Source organism: Scyliorhinus torazame, chromosome 15 (genome assembly GCF_047496885.1).
Source record: "Scyliorhinus torazame isolate Kashiwa2021f chromosome 15, sScyTor2.1, whole genome shotgun sequence".
In the NCBI taxonomy this organism is placed as follows: domain Eukaryota; kingdom Metazoa; phylum Chordata; class Chondrichthyes; order Carcharhiniformes; family Scyliorhinidae; genus Scyliorhinus; species Scyliorhinus torazame.
The window spans coordinates 198276543-198294439 of record NC_092721.1 but is presented as its reverse complement, the minus strand read 5'-3'; the positions used below and the strand labels follow the sequence as shown (position 1 = coordinate 198294439).

Below are 17897 nucleotides of genomic sequence, written 5' to 3'. Positions count from 1 at the left end.
TGCTATGGAAAGCATGGGGCGAGTAGAATTGTCACTGTGCAATATCAGTTTGCTGGGTGTGTACAGTAATATAGTTGCAGGAAAATTTTATGTTTAAAAATAACATTTTAACATCCATATTTGGACAAAACAAAACTACTACAGTATAGTAATTTGTGCCAAAATATTTGTTAGTTTTTCCAATGTCAGTTTTCCTAATGGTTCTGCAGTGATATTGTGGAGGCAGTTTAACAGCATGAAAGCTATATAAAATGGTATTGATAATTTAAACCCAGGTTACTTCAGAGTGTGCCAAAAATATATGGCCAAGCAATCGTACATTTCTAAGCCACTTTTTAAGATCGTAGAATTTCATAGAATTTACAGTGCAGAAGGAGGCCATTCGGCCCATCGAGTCTGCACCGGCTCTTGGAAAGAGCACCCTACCCAAGGTCCACACCTCCACCCTATCCCCATAACCCAGTAACCCCACCCAACACTAAGTGCAATTTTGGACACTATGGGCAATTTAGTATGGCCAATCTACCTAACCCGCACATCTTTGGATAGAAAAGTTTAGCCAACAGGTGGTCAAGGTATACGTTTTGAAAAACGTAAAGGTGTAGATGGGCAGAAATGGAAGTTTGATAGGTTTTGGGGCCAAATAGAATCTGGAGTTTACATGCAATTCGACTCAACTGGAGAGAAATCAGAGAAGAATATAGAGTTGATGGCAAGGATACAGTCTGTTGAAAGGGCTTAACTTTAATGTTTGACACAGGAATAGGCCTTTAGGCTGGCCAAGCCTGCTCCAGCATTCAATGTGATCCTGGTTGATCGTCTGCCTCAATACCAATTGTCTTTTTACCACTTTCACGCTCTATCTCCATATCCCTTAATGTAATCATTTTTTAAAATAAATAAATTTAGAGTACCCAATTCATTTTTTTCCAATTAAGGGGCAATTTAGTGTGGCCAATTCATCTACCCTGCACATTTTTGGGTTGTGCGGGCGAAACCCACGCAAACACGGGGAGAATGTGCAAACTCCACGCGGACAGTGACCCAGAGCCGGGATCGAACCTGGGACCTCAGCGCCGTGAGGCAGCAGGACTAACCCACTGTGCCACCGTGCTGCCCCCTCCCTTAATGTAATAATAATCTTTGTTAGTGTCACAAGTAGGCTTACATTAACACTGCTATGATATTGTGAAAATCCCCCCACACCAGTGCCTGTTTGGGTAATCAGAGGGAGAATTCAGAATGTCCAATTCACCTAACAACACGTCTTGCGGGACGTGTGGGAGGAAAACATGCAGACTCTGCACAGACAGTGACACAAGCCAGGAATCGAACCTCGGACCCTGGCGCTGTGAAACAACAGTGCTAACCACTGCTACCGCTCCGCCCATGACATTAGTCTCCGGAAATCTTCCTGTCTTGAACATGTTCGATGATTGAACTTCCACCACCCCTCTAATAGAGAATTCCAAAGATTCACCATCCTCTGAGTGAAGAAATTTCTCCTCGTGTCAGTCTTGAATTGCCTGCCCCTTATGAGATTGTGTTCCCTGGTGCCAAAAGAAGCAATTTATCAACATGCACCCTGTTAGATGCCTGTAAAAGGTTTTGTAAGTTTCAATGAGTCCACCCCTCCTTCAAAATTCTAGGGAATACAGACCCAATAATCTCAGTTTCTCCTCGTAAAACAATCCCACATTCCAATGCATTAATAATTGTCTGTCTGTGCGGAGTCTGCATGTTCTCCCCGTGTGTGCGTGGGTTTCCTCCGGGTGCTCCGGTTTCCTCCCACAGTCCAAAGATGTGCAGGTTAGGTGGCTTGGCCATGATAAATTGCCCTTGGTATCCAAAATTGCCCTTAGTGTTGGGTAGGGTTACGGGTTATGGGGATAGCGTGGAGGTGTGGGCTTGGGTAGGGATGCTCTTTCCAAGAGCTGATGCATACTCGATGGGCCGAATGGCCTCCTTCTGCACTGTAAATTCTATGATTAATCTGGCAAACCTTGTTGCACTCCTTCTTTGGCGAGTATGTCCTTTCCTAGATAAGGACACTCCAGGTGAGGTCTCATCAAGACTCTACAGTAAGAAATCCTTTCTCCTGCACTCAAGTTTCCCTCGGGATGAGGGCCAACATGCCATTTACCTTCCTAATTACTTGCTGCACCTGCATTCTAGCTTTTAGTAACTCATGAACAAGGACACCCAAGGCCCTTTGGACGTCTCGTCCCAATCTGTCACCTTTTAATAATATTCTGCCTCCTTTTCTACCAAAGTGAATAACTTCATACTTATGGCAGATGGATAATGTAGGAATATTTTAGCCCATTCCCTTAGCCTGTCCAAGTCCTCTTGAAGCCTCCTTGTATCGCCCTCACAATATCCCTGCTCAGTTTGATTTAATCAGCAAATTTGGAAATATTACAATTAATCATGCAAGAATCAAGTAATGAGGCACTGTGGGTAGAGCTCTGAAACAGGATGGGGGCAGCCACTATGATGGGGGTGTACTACAGATCTTCCCACGGGAAGTTGAAGAACAGATATGTAATTAGATTCTGGATAGATGTAGAAATAATAGGGTTGTTGTAATGGGAGACTTTAATTTTCCTCATTGACTGGAAATCCCTTAGGGCTAGGGGACTGGATGGTGAGGAATTTGTTAACTGGGTCCAAGAAGGTTTTTTGGAACAATATGTGGATAGTCCGACTAGATAGAGGGCTATACTGGACCTAGTACTAGGGAACGAGCCTGGCCAGGTCATCAAAGTTGCACTGGGAGAACATGTGGCGAACAGTGACCACAATTCCGTAAGCTTTCGTATACTCAAGGAAAAGGACGAGTGTAGTTCTAGGGTTAAGGTGCTAAATTGGGGGAAGGCTAACTACAACCACTTAGGCAGGATTTGGAGGCTGTTGTTTGGGAGAGGCTGTTTGAGGGTAAATCCACATTTGGCATGTGGGAGTCTTTTAAGGAGCAGTTGATGGGAGTGCAGGACAGGCATGTACTGGTAAAAAGGAAGGACAGGAAAGGCAGGATTCGGGACCATGGATCACCAGGGAAATTGAGAATCTTGTCAAAAAGAAAAAAGATGCATATGTGAGGTACAGGCAACTAAAAACAGATAAAGCACTTGAGGAATACAAGGAAAGTAGAAAAGAGCCCAAGCAGGGAGTTAGAGGGCAAAAAGGGGTCACAAAATGTCCTTGGCAGACAGGATTAAGGAGAATCCCAAGGCATTTGTTATGTATATTAGGAATAAGAGGGTAGCTAGAGAAAGAGTTGGTCCACTCAAGGACAAAGGAGGGAAATTATGTGTAGAAGCAGAGGAAGAAGGTTGAGGTCCTTAATGAGTATTTTACTTTTGTATTCACAAAGGAGAGGGACTCGCTGATTGGTGGTGTCTCAGAGGGATGTGTAAACACTTTAGAACAGGTCGTTATTACGAGGGAAGAAGTGTTAGGTGTGTTAAAAAGCATTCAGGTAGACAAATCCCCAAGGCCAGATGGCATCCATCGCATATTACTGAGGGAAGCCAGAGACAAAATTGCTGGACCTCTGACAAAGAAATCTTTGTGTCCTCACTGGCCACAGGTGAGAACCCAGAGGATTGGAGGATAGCCAATATTGTACTGTTTTTTAAGAAGGGTTGCAAGGATAATCCGGGTAATTATAAACCAGTGAGCTTGATGTCAGTGAGAGTAAAGTTATTGGAAAAGATTCTCAGAGATAGGATCTATGCATATTTGGAAATGAATGGTCTTATTAGCGACAGGCGGCATGGTTTTGTACGAGGGAGGTCATGTCTCACTAATTTGATTGAATTTTTTGAGGAGGTGACAAAATTGATTGACGAGGGAAGGGCTGTCGATGTTGTCCACATGGACTTTAGTAAAGCATTTGATAAGGTCCCTCATGGCAGACTGGTGCAAAAGATTAGATCACATGGGGTCAGGGGTGAACTAGCTGGATCAATCCAGAACTGGCTTGGCTATAGAAGACAGAGGGTAGCAGTGGAAGGGTGTTTTTCCGAATGGAGGTCTGTAATTAGTGGTGTTCCCCAGGGATCAGTACTGGGACCTCTGCTCTTTGTAATATATATAAATTACTTGGAAGAAAATGTAACGGGTCTGATTAGCAAATTTGCGGATGATACTAAGATTGCAGGAGTTGCGGATAATGATGAAGATTGTCAGAGAATGCAACAGGATATAGATAGGCTGCAAAATTGGGCAGAGAAATGGCAGATGGAATGAAACCCGGACAAATGCGAGGTGATGTATTTTGTTAGATCCAATTCGGGTGTGAGCTATAAAATAAATGGCAGAACCATCAGGAGCATAGAGACACAGAGAGATCTGGGCGTGCAGGTCCACAGATCCTTAAAAGTGGCAGCACAGGTGGAAATGGTGGTAAAGAAAGCATTTGGCATGCTTGCCTTCATAGGACGGGGTAAAGAGTATAAAAGCTCGAAATTTATGTTACAATTATATAATAATAATTGCTTATTGTCACAAGTAGGCTTCAATGAAGTTACTGTGAAAAGCCCCTAGTCGCCATATTCCAGCGCCTGTTCGGGGAGGCCGGTACGGGAACGTTGGTTAGGCCACATTTGGAATACTGTGTCCAATTCTGGCCACTGTACTTCCAGAAGAGAGTACAAAAAAGGTTTACCAGGATGTTGCCTGATAGGGAGGGTATTAGCTATGAGGCGAGATGGAATAAACTGGGATTGTTCTCCCTCGAGAGATGGAGGCTGATAGAAGTTTATAAAAGGTTTGCCTTTTTAAGACCGAGATGTGGAATTTTCTTTCCTTCCAAAGGGTCATTGGTAGGTGGAATTATTTTCCCCAGAAACAGTGGAGGCTGAGTAAGACAAATTTCTGTCAGGCAAGGGAGTCTGACAGACAGAATAGTGGACCTGAGACCGGAACAAGATTAGCCATGATCTTATCAAATGGTGCAACAGATTTGAAGGGCCAAATGGCCTATTCCTGCCCCTATGTTCCTTAGTTGAAGAAAGGGGCATGATGTGATTCTGTGATTGGGCAGCACTTGCTGAACTATCATTATCAATCAAGCTTGTAATGTTGCTAGAAGCTACATAGATTAATTGCCAAAGACCTTGTCCTCTGCAGACAAAAGTAACATGTTCAGTCATTATATATTTTTTGATTAAACAGAAACATGGGGGACAATAGTTCCCTGGTGCGTTCTTCATGGCGATGGCTTGGCCAATCAGTTGACTTGCTAACCAGTCAGCAACCTTTTCTCCTGCAATATAAATTATTTCTCCTCATGAGATTTGGCATTCTTACATCTCTCCTGATGAATTCAAGATGAAAAATTTCAACAGTTTTTTTTTTCAGAATGACGCAAGTTTGGTAAAAAGAACATTCTCTGGATATGAATGTTTTTGGCAAGTCCAGCATTTATTGGCTGTCCTTGCTGCCATTTGAGAATGTGGTGGTGAGCCGCTGTTTTAAACTGTTGCACTCCACATGGTGTAAATACATCTGCAGTGTTGCTGGGAGGGTGTTCTAGGATTTTGACTCCGCAACAATGAAGGAATAGCGATTATAGTCTGGGTCGTTCTCACGTGGAGGGGAACTTGTAGTTAGTGGCATTCCCATGTACCTGCTAACCTTGTTCTGCTAGGTAGTACTACTCAGTGGTAGAGGGCACAGTTTTGGGAGGTGCTGGTGTGTTGTTGTATTGCATCCTGTGGATACATGCTGCAGTGACACTGCAGGGAATGGATGCTGGACAACCTGTCAATCAAGTATACTGCTTTTTCCTGGATGGTGTCAAGCATCTTATTGCAGCTGGACCCATCACACTCCTGATTTATGATTTGTAGATGGTGTGGACAGTCAAGTCATTTGCAACCGAATACCCAGATGGTGATTTGATCTAGGACCATTGCACTAATGCAGCTGGTCCAGTGAGCGTCTGGTCAATGATGACTTCCAGGGGGTTGGAGAATTTGTGAAGGTGATGCTATTAAATGTGATGGAGAGATGTTTGGATTCTCTTTGTCTTGATGTGGGCACGGATTGCTTCATTGCAATTGGAGTTGGATATTGTGCAATCCAAAGTGAGCATCTGTTTTTCTGATCTTTTAAGATGAAGGGGAGGTATACACTTGAAGAGAGATGTGTTTAGGTTGCTGCCTTGAGGAGCTCCTGGGGCTGAGATGGTTGGCTTTCAACAACCATCTTCCTTTGTACTGGCTGTGATTCCAGATAGCAAAGAGATTTCCTCCTGATCTATTTTGCCAGGGCTCTTTGATGCCATACTTGATCAAATGCTGCTTTGATGTCAAGGACAGTCACTCTCAGCTCACTCTGGAGTTCAGCTCATTTGTCAATGTTTGCACCAAGGCTGTAATGATGTCAGGAGCTGAGTGGGTGGCCATGGCAGAACCCAAACTGAGTTTTGGTGAACAGGTTATTGGTGAGTAAGGGCTGCTTGATAGTGCTGTCGATGACACCTTCCATCACTTTGCTGATGATTGAAAGTAGACTGATGGATTTGATTGGATTTGCCCTGCTTCTTGTAGACAGGCCAGACCTGGGCTATTTTCCACATTCTCGGGGAGATGCCAGTGTTTTCCTGCAACATTTACAGTTGCACAATCTATTAATCTAACAATCCAAGGTCATCTCAGTACTATTATTTAAATCGGCTTCAAGTTGGTCAAAAAGTAATGGTATTATCCGTGACCTCAAAATATGTATTTGGAAAGAAGCTTATTTTGACAGTGTTAATCTGCAGCAGATGCACTAGCAGCATCGAATGATGATGTGAGACTATAGTAAAATTCCTTCCAGCTTCTATTGAAATCTTTTGTTCCTTTTGCTTCCTGCAAATTGCAATTTATTTACAGTTTAATAAGCCATTTAGTGGGTGGCACAGTGACGCAGTGGTTAGCACTGCTGTCTACAGCGCTGAGGACCCAGGTTCGATCCCAGCCCCGGGTCACTGTCTGTGTGGAGTTTGCACATCCTCCCCGTGTCTGTGTGGGCTTCATGCCCACAACCCAAAAATGTGCAGGGTAGGTGGATTGGCGATGCTAAATTGACCCTTAATTGGGAAAAAAAAATAATTGGGTTCTCTAAATTTAGAAATAAAATAATGACCAATTAGATGCTTGCTTATGAAAGTTGGGTCACTGCCTTTGCTGAGTCTGCACGTTTTCCCCGTGTCTGCGTGGGTTTCCTCCGGGCGCACCGGTTTCCTCCCACATGCCCCGAAAGATGTGCTTGTGAGATAACTTGGACATTCTGAATTCTCCCTCGGTGTACCCTAACAGGCGCCGGAGTGTGGCGACTAAGGGCTTTTCACAGTAACTTCATTGAGGTGTTAATGTAAGCCTACTTGTGACAATAATAAAGATTATTATTAGAAAGGTTTTTTATTATTAGAAAGGTTTTTTTTTTGTCTTGGGTTTTCTCAACAGCAAGTGTTAGCCGACCTAAAGAATTTATTTTGAAACTTTCACTGGCTGTGTTGGAACTTGCAGTAGTAGCATAAGTCTCATGGAATATAAAATCAGTCTATTCAATCACATGTTGTGCGTCTCGCTGTGTGCTACATAATTTTTCTGCACCTGTGAATTTTTTAAATGAAAATCTGTTTCTGGGATTAAAGTTTCTATCGCTTTAACACATAAGATTTACTTTATCGGCAATCTGGTAAATAGGGCCTGAGCCATTTGCTCAACATGCATGTTTAAAGCCCAAAAAGGCACATTAAAACTATCCAGCAGGATAAAGGCTACACTGATCAGATCATTGGAAATTGTGATTGTTTGAAATTTGTCCTAATGAGGGCAAGATGAAAAGCTTTCAGCAAATCTGTTCAGTGTTTTAGCATCAACTAAATCTTTGATGCAGAACACTTTTGGCAAATTAGTAGAATCTTTACACAAAATACTAATTTCTGGGTCCAATAATTAGAATTAAGCAATGTAAATAACACTGCAAAATGCGATTGTATTGTTTAACAAAAATGAAATCAGTTGAATTAAATGCCTTTGAATTAAGAGGAGTTGACATGTATAATGCAGAGACCCGTGTTAACAGATGCATTTCTTTTTTTTAATACCCAATTCATTTATTCTAATTAATCCTACCCTGCACATCTTTGGGTTGTGGGGGCGAAACCCATGCAAACACGGGGAGAACAACGGACAGTGATCCAGGGCCAGGATCGGACCTGGTGCCGTAAGGCAGTAGTGCTAACCACTGCACCACTGTGCTGCCCACAGATATATTTCTGAGGCAAAGACATAAACATTTCCATGGCTTCAGGGGTATTTGCCATACTTCATTAGCTCAGTTTCCTAAGCTTGTGAATAATGCAGATTTCCACAAGTCTCAGGTTGCGTATCCTCTTTTTATATTGTGCGAGCTTCGATTACAAACTTATTTTAAAATGGCCCATAACTTCCTGGCTTCCCAGTGTCAGATTTGGGAGCTGCACCAAAGATAAATAAGTTCCCAGGTAAGGGTTTAACCAGCAGTTCTCCAGACTCGCTAACTTCCCCTGGACAATTGCGCTGTGCTGGGAATCATCCAACAAAGCGATTTGAATCGTTAACTTTGGGCGGTACTGCCAGTCTTACACTGATAGTTACTCGGAAAGAGTTGAAGAAATAAAAGCACTTCTAACTTCAGCGGAACAATTTAAAGACCCAGGCCAAGTCCCACTTTCCCTTCGACCTGACACCCACTGACCTTTTTAAAAAAAAATTTAGAGTACTCAATTATTTTTTGTTTCGAATTAAGGGGCAATTTAGCGTGGCCAATCCTACCCTGCACATCTTTTGGGTTGTGGGGGTGAGACCCACGCAGACACTGGGAGAATGTGCAAACTCCACACGGACAGTGACCTGGGGCTGGGATCAAACCCGGGTCCTCGGCGGCGTGAGGCAGCAGTGCTAACCACCGTGCCCCCTTCTGACACCTGACACCCCCTGACCTGACCAGACCCAAAGCCCCACCAGCCTGACAATCGCTCCTCCCCAACATAGCCCCAGTCTGACCTACCCCCCCCCCCCCCCCGCCCTCTTCCCCACAACCTATGTCCGAATCCCACATTCCATTCACTTGCCGTGGAAATTTACCTTCTGCCTGGACTGTTATTTTGTATGGGACATTTAAACTCACCTGCTTCACGACGGAAGCTAGTGCTGTAAAAAGAGGTGTTTTCCCTCCTTAGATCCAATTCTTTTGCACTTTCCTGCTGGTGCCGGGAACGCGCTTCGCTGCTTGAGTTTCACCCAGCCTGAGTTGGGAAGATGGAGCGAGACAGGTGCTTAAGAATTTAAGCGCAGGTAAGCCTCCTCTGCTGATTGTCACTTGGTGGAAGTCATGGCCCAATGTCTTCTGGCTGGGATGAAATCATTTTGTACAGGAGGTGTAACTACATCACTCTGGGCTAGAGTGGCCTACTGGTTTAGTGTTATTGGTGGGGGCGATCGGTGGAAGCTGGAGAGAAATTTCACAGATTTATTTTCCCTAATTAACCTTGCTTTACAACACTTTTTTTTCACCTCCTCCAGGAGATGAGATGCCCAGGTTTTGGCGCGAAGTATCAAAATCCTATAGGACATGCTCGGTGGCAGGTCTTTTCCTGTCAGCGTTTTTTTTTGTATGTTCACTCTGTAGGAACTTGCTGTGACAGGAGACAATGACATGATCTAAGATACGGACTGTGCTATACTGAAATGTAGTCATTCTGCAGCTGGTGACTGGGGTGAGCAATCATGCATGTCACAGGATGGTAGAGAATAGCTAAAAATAGATTTATCAATATAAAAGCTGCCAAATTGGGACATGTCTGTCAAAAAAATATATCATTTATGGAAATTGATCTATCAATTTGTCCATCATATGGAAATCACAGCTGACTGTTGCTGTTTGACTCTTACTCTGTGACGTTTCTCCCCAAACCAACGCCAACATTCGAATCAGTTTTGAGAATGTCTCTTCTAACCATTGCGTGAACAGGGCATGATGTAATGCCTTGTGATCATTCTTTTCACCCTCTTTGTTTACGCTCTGGCAGAACAGCTGAGTCCCAAGGCTGGCTGAAATACTGCCGATAACACTGGGGAGACTGCCATGTCGGGGAAAAGAGGGAAATTAGCTGCGAGATACATGCCCTGGTAAAACAGCTGACTGGGCGTTTCGGCCAATATGCGGATAGGCCTGCCTGACTAGGTGATCTCCTTAGCTCAGCAGCATTTCGGGCAACCTCTGCATCAGTTACCTCCCCTGCAGAAATGAATGTAGATCATAGACATAACATTTATAGTGCAGAAGGAGGCCATTCGGCCCATCGAGCCTGCGCCGGCCCTTAGAAAGAGGACCCCACTTAAGCCCACACCTTCACCTTATCACCGTAACCCAGTAACCCCACCTAACCTTTTTGGACACTAAGGGCAATTTAGCATGGCCAGTCCACCTAACCTGCGCATCTTTGGACTGATCGAGGAAACTGGAGCACTCGGAGAAAACTCAAGCAGACAAGGGGAGAGCATGCAGACTCCGCACAGACAGTGACCCAAGCCGGGAATCGAACCTGGGACCCCGGAGCTGTGAAGCAACAGTGCTAACCACTGTGCTACTTTGCCACCCTTAATTCCAACAATTAAATAATCGTAAATAATGTCAAATGCTGGGACTCTCCTAAGTCCCTCTGAGAGTCAGTAGGCAAATGCTTAATCTAGTGTGATACAGATGAGCGTGGTCGCAGGTTTGATCCTGGTCTGTATTGAGTTTTCCAATCTCAGCTGAGACTGTAGTCGAGGTAGAACAATTGGCTTCAGCATCCGTATAATATGGAGTAAAATAAAATCTTCCAGGAGGATTTTCTGCTCCTGATTGTTAACCAGTGACTTTTGCTGCAAAATGCACTAGTGTCAAGGTTGGATGAGGACAGGCTATTGCTTAGCTTTGATGGGCCTCTTAGCTTGCTGCCACTCCTTGCCAAAAATCACTTGTGATTGGTCACCTAGGTAAGATACTAAAAATTTAGTGGAACTATAGCCCAGCATGTCTCGTTACCTGCAGAAGGTGGGGAGGAGAAAGCTGAAGAGAGAGACATTGAGAGAGAATGATGTAATGGATGTTGTATATTAGCATGCACCTACAAGTCTCCTGTGATTTGAAGAATATTCCATTTTAAGTAAACCCATGAAGATCAGTCCATGTGTGTGGTATAAAACCTTGTCGGCAAGGAGGGCTGTGTCCAACCTCTAAATTTATGAAAAAAAAGAAACGAAATGGCACTGCAGACAGCCACTTTAGAGGGCCCCCAAACAAAGGGAAATTGTTGGGCATGGCCCCTCTCCAACCTCACATCCATATAGTGTGGACGGAGATCACGATCGTGGAGTATTCCACTCTTACTATCCTCCTCCTCCATGATTAGACGGTGCATGTCTATGTCGGGGATTTCCTCCCATGGTCTTCTTTGTGAATTCCGTGTTGTCCCAGTTGGGAGCGTACGCATTAACGAGAACCACTGTGCCCCTTCCAGGACACCGCTGACCATGACGTACCATCCACCTGGGTCCGTAACCGTCCTTGTTGCAGTAACCACCTTGATCTTATTAGGCAGTATGGCTATCCCCAAACTCTCGTCCCGTTGCAATAATGGTATGTCTGTCCCACCCAGCCATTTTCTTACCCACAGTCTGTCCTTCTGCCTCAGGTGTGTCTCTTGGAGGAAGACTATGTTGGCTTTTATACTTTTCAGGTGGGTGCAGACTCTGAATCTTTTCATGCCATTAAGTCCCCTGACATTCCAGGTGACTATTCTGATGGGGTTGTTTTGTCCCCCCCCCCCCGTCCTGTGGGATCAACCATACTTACCTGGTGGATGCGCCCCTGCACTCCGGGGTTTCCCTTTGTTAGGGGGCCATGCAAAATGGCTGCGGTCACCATTCTCACCATGAGGTCGGGCCCCTCTCCCTTTGTCCAGGGATATCCAACATGACCGCCAACCATGTGTACGCCATGTGGGTGAGCCCCTGCACACCAGCATTTCCCTTTGGGGACCCTCCGAAGTGGCTGTCTGCAGTCCCATTTTGTTTCTTTTTTTCATAAATTTAGAGTACCCAATTATTATTCTATTTTTCGAATTAAGGGGCAATTTAGCGTGGCCAATCCACCTAACCTGCACATCTTTGGGTTGTGGGGGTGAGACCCACGCAAACACTGGGAGAATGTGCAAACTCCACACGGACAGTGACCCAGGGCCAGGAACCCGGGTCCTCAATGCCTTAGTCCCAGTGCTAATCACTGCGCCACTGTGCTGCCCTCCCATTTGTTTCTTGTTGTCATGTGCGACCTGTTGTAGCTAGCCTATAACCCTTCCCCCTTTGTTCTGCTTCTCCTACACCCCCCTCGGTTTACCCCCTTAACTATCTCCCCATTGATAGTGTGTATCCCCACCCCCTCACTCATCCACCTGGCGCTAGCTTCCTTGCTAGTGTGGCGGCCCCCATCCTGGGGTCGCTCTAAGCCTATCCTTCACCTACTTTTCTCTTCCCTCCTCACCCTCTCCTGTGCTCAGCTGTCCTCTCTCCTTCTTTTCTGCATTTTGGCTCCCAGGTTCAGAGCAAGATGGCACAGTCCTGCTCAAATTGTCAATTAGTGCTTTCGTCTCTCCGGGTGAACTTTTCACCGTTGCCTTCCCGTTCTCTTGGACAAATATGTCTGTGTCCGCAGGGGCCATACAGTAGAGTGACCCACACAATACTCGAGGTGTGGCCTCTCCAAGACCCTGTATAACTGCAGCAAGACATCCCTGCTCCTATACTCAAATCCTCCAGCATACCATTAGCTTTCCTCACTGCCTGCTGTAACTGCGTGCCAACCTTCAGAGACTGTTCCATCATGACACCCAGGTCTCTTTGCACTTCCCCTTTTCCTAAACTGCCACCATTCAGATAATCTGCTTCCTGTTTTGCCACCAATGAGGATAACCTTGCATTTACCCACATTATATTGCATTTGCCAAGTATTTGCCCACTCAGCCAATCTGTCCAAGACACCCTTCAGCCTCTTTGCATCCTCCTCACAGCACACACTGCCTCCTAGCTTAGTGTCACCTGCAAATTTGGGGATATTGCATGTAATTCCTTCGTCCAGATCATTCATGTATATTGTGAACAACTGGGGTCCCAGCACTGAACCCTGCAATACCCACCACTAGTCACTGCCTGCCACTCTGAAAAGGACCCGTTTATTCCCACTCTCTGCTTCCTGTCTACCAACCAGTCAATACATTACCCCCAATTCCATGAGCTTTTATTTTGCTCACTAATCATTTGTGTGGGATCTTGTCAAAAGCCTTTTGAAATCCAGATACACAACGTTCACTGGTTCACCCTTGTCCACTCTACTGGTCACATCCTCAAAAAATTCCAGAAGATTTGTCAAGCGTGATTTTCCTTTAGTGAATCTATGCTGACTTGGACCGATCCTGTCCCCACTTTCCAAATGCTCAGTTATTTCATCCTTAACAATTGACTCCAGCATTTTCCACTGATGTCAGGCTTGCCGGTCTATAATTCCCCATTTTCTCTCTTCCTCCTTTTTTAAAAAGTGGGGTTACATTAACTACCCTCCAATCCATTGGAACATTTCCAGAGTCTATGGAATGCTGGAAAATGATCACCAATGCGTCCACTATTTCTCAGGCCACTTTCTTAAGTACTCTGGGCTTGGACAGGTCTGCGTCAATGTCCCGATTTATCCATATATGGTGTCGTTTCCAGTTGCAGGCCTTTGTCAGTCTGGCCCAGCGCAGGATTCTTTCCCGATCCTGGTACCGGTACATCTTGGCAATTATGGCCCTCGGTTGCTCCCTGGCCTCGGAGTGACTTGTGGGCTCTATCTCTGGCGGGTTGGGAAAGATCTCCCTTCCCACCAGGTTTCCCAGAATCTGGGCCACGTAGTCTCTGGGGTTCCTGCCTTTGGTTCCCTACGGATCCCTATCCTCAGATCAGTTCTCCTGGTCCTCTATCTTCGCCTTTAGGCTTCTCTGTGTCGCCATTGACCTCACTATCTCCGTCTCTCGGGTGACGATCCGTTCGCTCTGGTCTTTTGAGACCCTTTCCAATTCTTTAATGGTGTTCTCCTGGATCTCCAGTTGCCTCCTCTGCCTTGTCCAGGGCCACCTGCATGGTGGCCAGGGCCTCCGTGACCGTCACCCTGACTGCTGCTTTTATTTTGGCCTGATGTCTTCTTTGAGCTCCCTTAGCTCCCTGGTGGGGAACGGTTTCCATCCACCCTCTGGCGATGGGAAGCTCCATGTGCGGCTTGTTGATCCCTCTTGTTCCGGTGTCGCCGGCGTTTCTTCGCCTTGTGGGTTTGACATCTCGTTCACTTGGAACTACAGGAGGGAGATAAATTGCTTGGTTGCATGGTGTACTGAAAACAACCTCTCTCTACATGTTGGAAAGACCAAGGAACTGATCATCGACTTCAGGAAGCGTAGCACGACACACACTCCAGTCTACATCAATGGCTCCGAAGTGCACATGGTCAACAGTTTTAAGTTCCTGGGGGTCACTATCACCAACAGTCTGTCCTGGTCCACTCACGTCCACTCACGTTGATGTAACAGTCAAGAAAGCCCTACGGAAGCTAAAGAAATTTGGCATGTCCACATCGACTCTCTCAAACTTCTACAGATGTGCGATAAAGAGCATCCTATCCGGCTGCATCACAGCCTGGTATGGCAACTGCTCGGTCCAGGATCGCAATAAACTGCAGAGTGTGGTGAACTCAGCCCAATGCATCACACAAGCTTGCCACCCCCACATTGATTCTGTATACACCTCCCATTGCCTCAGGAAGGCAGACAGCATTATCAGAGACCGCTCCCACCCAGGCATTGCCTTCTTCCAGACCCCTCCATCAGGCAGAAGGTACAGAAGTCTGAAGACCCGCACATCCAGACATAGGAACAGCTTCTTCCCACAGCTCAAGACTCCTCAACAACTCCCCCTCAGACTGATCTGTTTCCTGTAAGAACACTATTCACGATGCCCTATGCTGCTCTTGCTCATGTATTTGCTTTGTTTGGCCAATTGTTCCGTCCTCACTGTACTTCACATGTACCATACATTAACCCTGAATGTTAAAATATAACTGGATATTGTAAATTGTTTTAATAGTCACTGTTATACTGTAGGAAACGTGGAGCAGCTACTGTTCCCCTGTTATTTTGGGGAATAACCATGGGATAATTTCTGTCCAGCTGAGAGGGCAGACTGAGACTTTGCTTAATATCTTATCTGATAGACCGCACACCTGACTTGTAGCACTTCATTGGTACTGCACTGGGATGTGTCAGCCCAGTTTGTGCTTGAATCACAGGAGTACACCTAAACCCACAACCATTTGACTGGGTAAAATAATCACTTATTGTCGCAAGTAGGCTTCAATGAAGTTACTGTGAAAAGCCCCTTAGCTGCCATTGACACTAAAGAGAGGATAAACAAGCATAATAGATACAAAGTCGAATAGAAAGAGCATCCCCCCCTCCCCCAATATGGAAGATAGTGTTGAAGTCTTTGTTGAATTGGCATCTTATAAAGAGTCAAATGTTGCCAGATTTAAAAAACAAAATTTAGAGTATCCAATTATTTTTTCTTCCAATTAAGGGGCAGTTTGGCGTGGCCAATCCACCTACCCTGCACATCTTTGAGTTGTGGGGTGAAACTCACGCAGATACGGGGAGAATGTGCAAACTCGACACGGACAGTGACCCAGGGCTGGGATTCGAACCTGGGTCCTCAGCGCCGTAGGCAGCTGTGCTACCCACTGCGCCACGTGCCACCCAATGTTGCCAGACTAAATGTTGATTTGAAGGGGTGGAGGGAAGTGTTTGGCAGGAAAGAGGAAGCAAAATGCTTTGGTAGGTATGAAAAGTGCTACAACTAAGAGGTGTTTGAAGTGGAACAACAATTCAGCTGAATTAGTAGCTACTTACCCAAAGAGGAATCTGCCCATATAGAATTTCCAGCACAGAATCAGGTTGTTTGGCCCAATAGGTCTGTCCTGGTGTTTGCACCAGAGCCTTCTCCAATTCTACTTCATCTCAGCATATTGATATATCCTTCTACTCCTTTCTCCCTTATGTTTATATAGCTTCCCCTTCAATGTATCTTTGCTGTTCACCTCAACCACTCGCTGTGGTAGTAAATTCCATAATCTTGCCACACTTAGGGTAAAATAAGTTTCTCTCAAATTTCCCATTGGATTAAATAGTAGCAATTTTTTATTTATGACTTCTAGTTTTAGCCACCCCCACATCGGCACAGACTGGATGGCTCAATGGCTGCCTCCTGTGCTGTATGACTTGCTGTGTCTATGATTCTCTGTCTATCCTATCAAACCCTTTCATAACTTTTTTAGGTCACCTCTCCGCCTTCTCTCTTCCAGAGCCAATTGCCCCACCATCAAATTATGTCTGTGTAGTTAATGTTGATCCCAAAGTATCAACCATTTCTGTTCATTGTTGACACTGCAAGTGGAATTTGCAGTTACTGCTGGGGGAGGTCTGTAAGAAATATCTGCACTTTTGAAATTTTAATCTGGCAAACACGAAATCTTTTCTCAAAACTTGAAGCAGTGGTGGGCCAATAGTTGCTTTGTTGCAGAATTTTACATGCTGCAGCTAAGGCTATTGATTGTTTGGTGTTTTATGTGGGTGTCAGATTTTCTGGCCAACTGTTCCCTGCAGAACAATAGTGCCATTTAACTATTTTTCAGAGTAATACAATTGTAAAAAGCATAGCTCTGGATCCTCGTGACCACCTCTGAGAGAAGTTGTATTGAAGCAGTTCTGTCTGATCTTTTATCCTGGCATGCACAATTAGCCTATCTCGGCGAGAGCACCAATTGGAATGTTGCAGTTGGTCCAAGTGGACAAGGAGGGAGAGCGGTTCTCACTCCTGATTGCTATCTCTTGACTGCAGTGGGCACACGTGTAGATGCTTGGTGCAACCATACCCCATGGAGACTCTGAACTCTGGGGAGGGGAGTGAGAGCAAGCCACAGAACACAGGCATTCATTCTCAGCACCAGGTAATCTTTATTAGTGTCACAAGTAGGCTTACATTAACACTGCAATGAAGTTACTGTGAAAAGCCCCTAGTCGCCACATTCCAGTGGGAGAATTCAGAATGTCCAATTCACCTAACAAGCATGTATTTCGGGACTTGTGAGAGGAAACCGGAGCACCCGGTGGAAACCCACGCGGACATGGGGAGAACGTGTAGACTCCACACAGACAATGACCCAAGCCGGGAATCGAACCTGGACCCTGGCGCTGTGAAGCAACAGTGCTAACCACTGTGCTGTAGCTATGATTGCAGGTAGCCCTAGCTGCAATCATATTTTTTTTGGATAAATTTAGAGTACCCAATTCATTTTTTCCAATTAAGGGGCAATTTAGCATGGCTAATCCACCTACCCTGCACATCTTTGGGTTGTGGGGGCGAAACCCACGCAGACACGGGGAGACTGTGCAAACTCCACACGGACAGTGACCCAGAGCCGGGGTCGAACCTGGGAACTGGCGCCGTGAGGCAGCAATGCTAACCACTGCGCCACCATGCTGCCCTCTAGCTGTAATCATAATTTTTACCTAGGAACTGCCGCTGATTTTTCTGTGGCATAATTATTATATAGCTAAACGCTCTGTGTGCAGTTTTGATTTCCACATCTAAGGAAGGATATATTTACGTTGGAGGTGATACAGTGAATGTTCACTGGAATAGTTTGTGGGGTGAGGATTGCCCAAAGATGACAGGCCTAGTAAATTGGACTTATACTCTCAGGAGTTCAGAAGAATGACAAGTGATCTAATT

The 17897-nt window shown here is 45.3% G+C and overlaps 1 protein-coding gene across 1 annotated transcript in view; it reads left to right on the top strand.

Moving 5' to 3' along the window:
• The window catches only part of acer3 (alkaline ceramidase 3), a 201538-nt gene that overhangs the window by 950 nt on the left and 182691 nt on the right, over positions 1 to 17897 (top strand). The window lies entirely within an intron of this gene.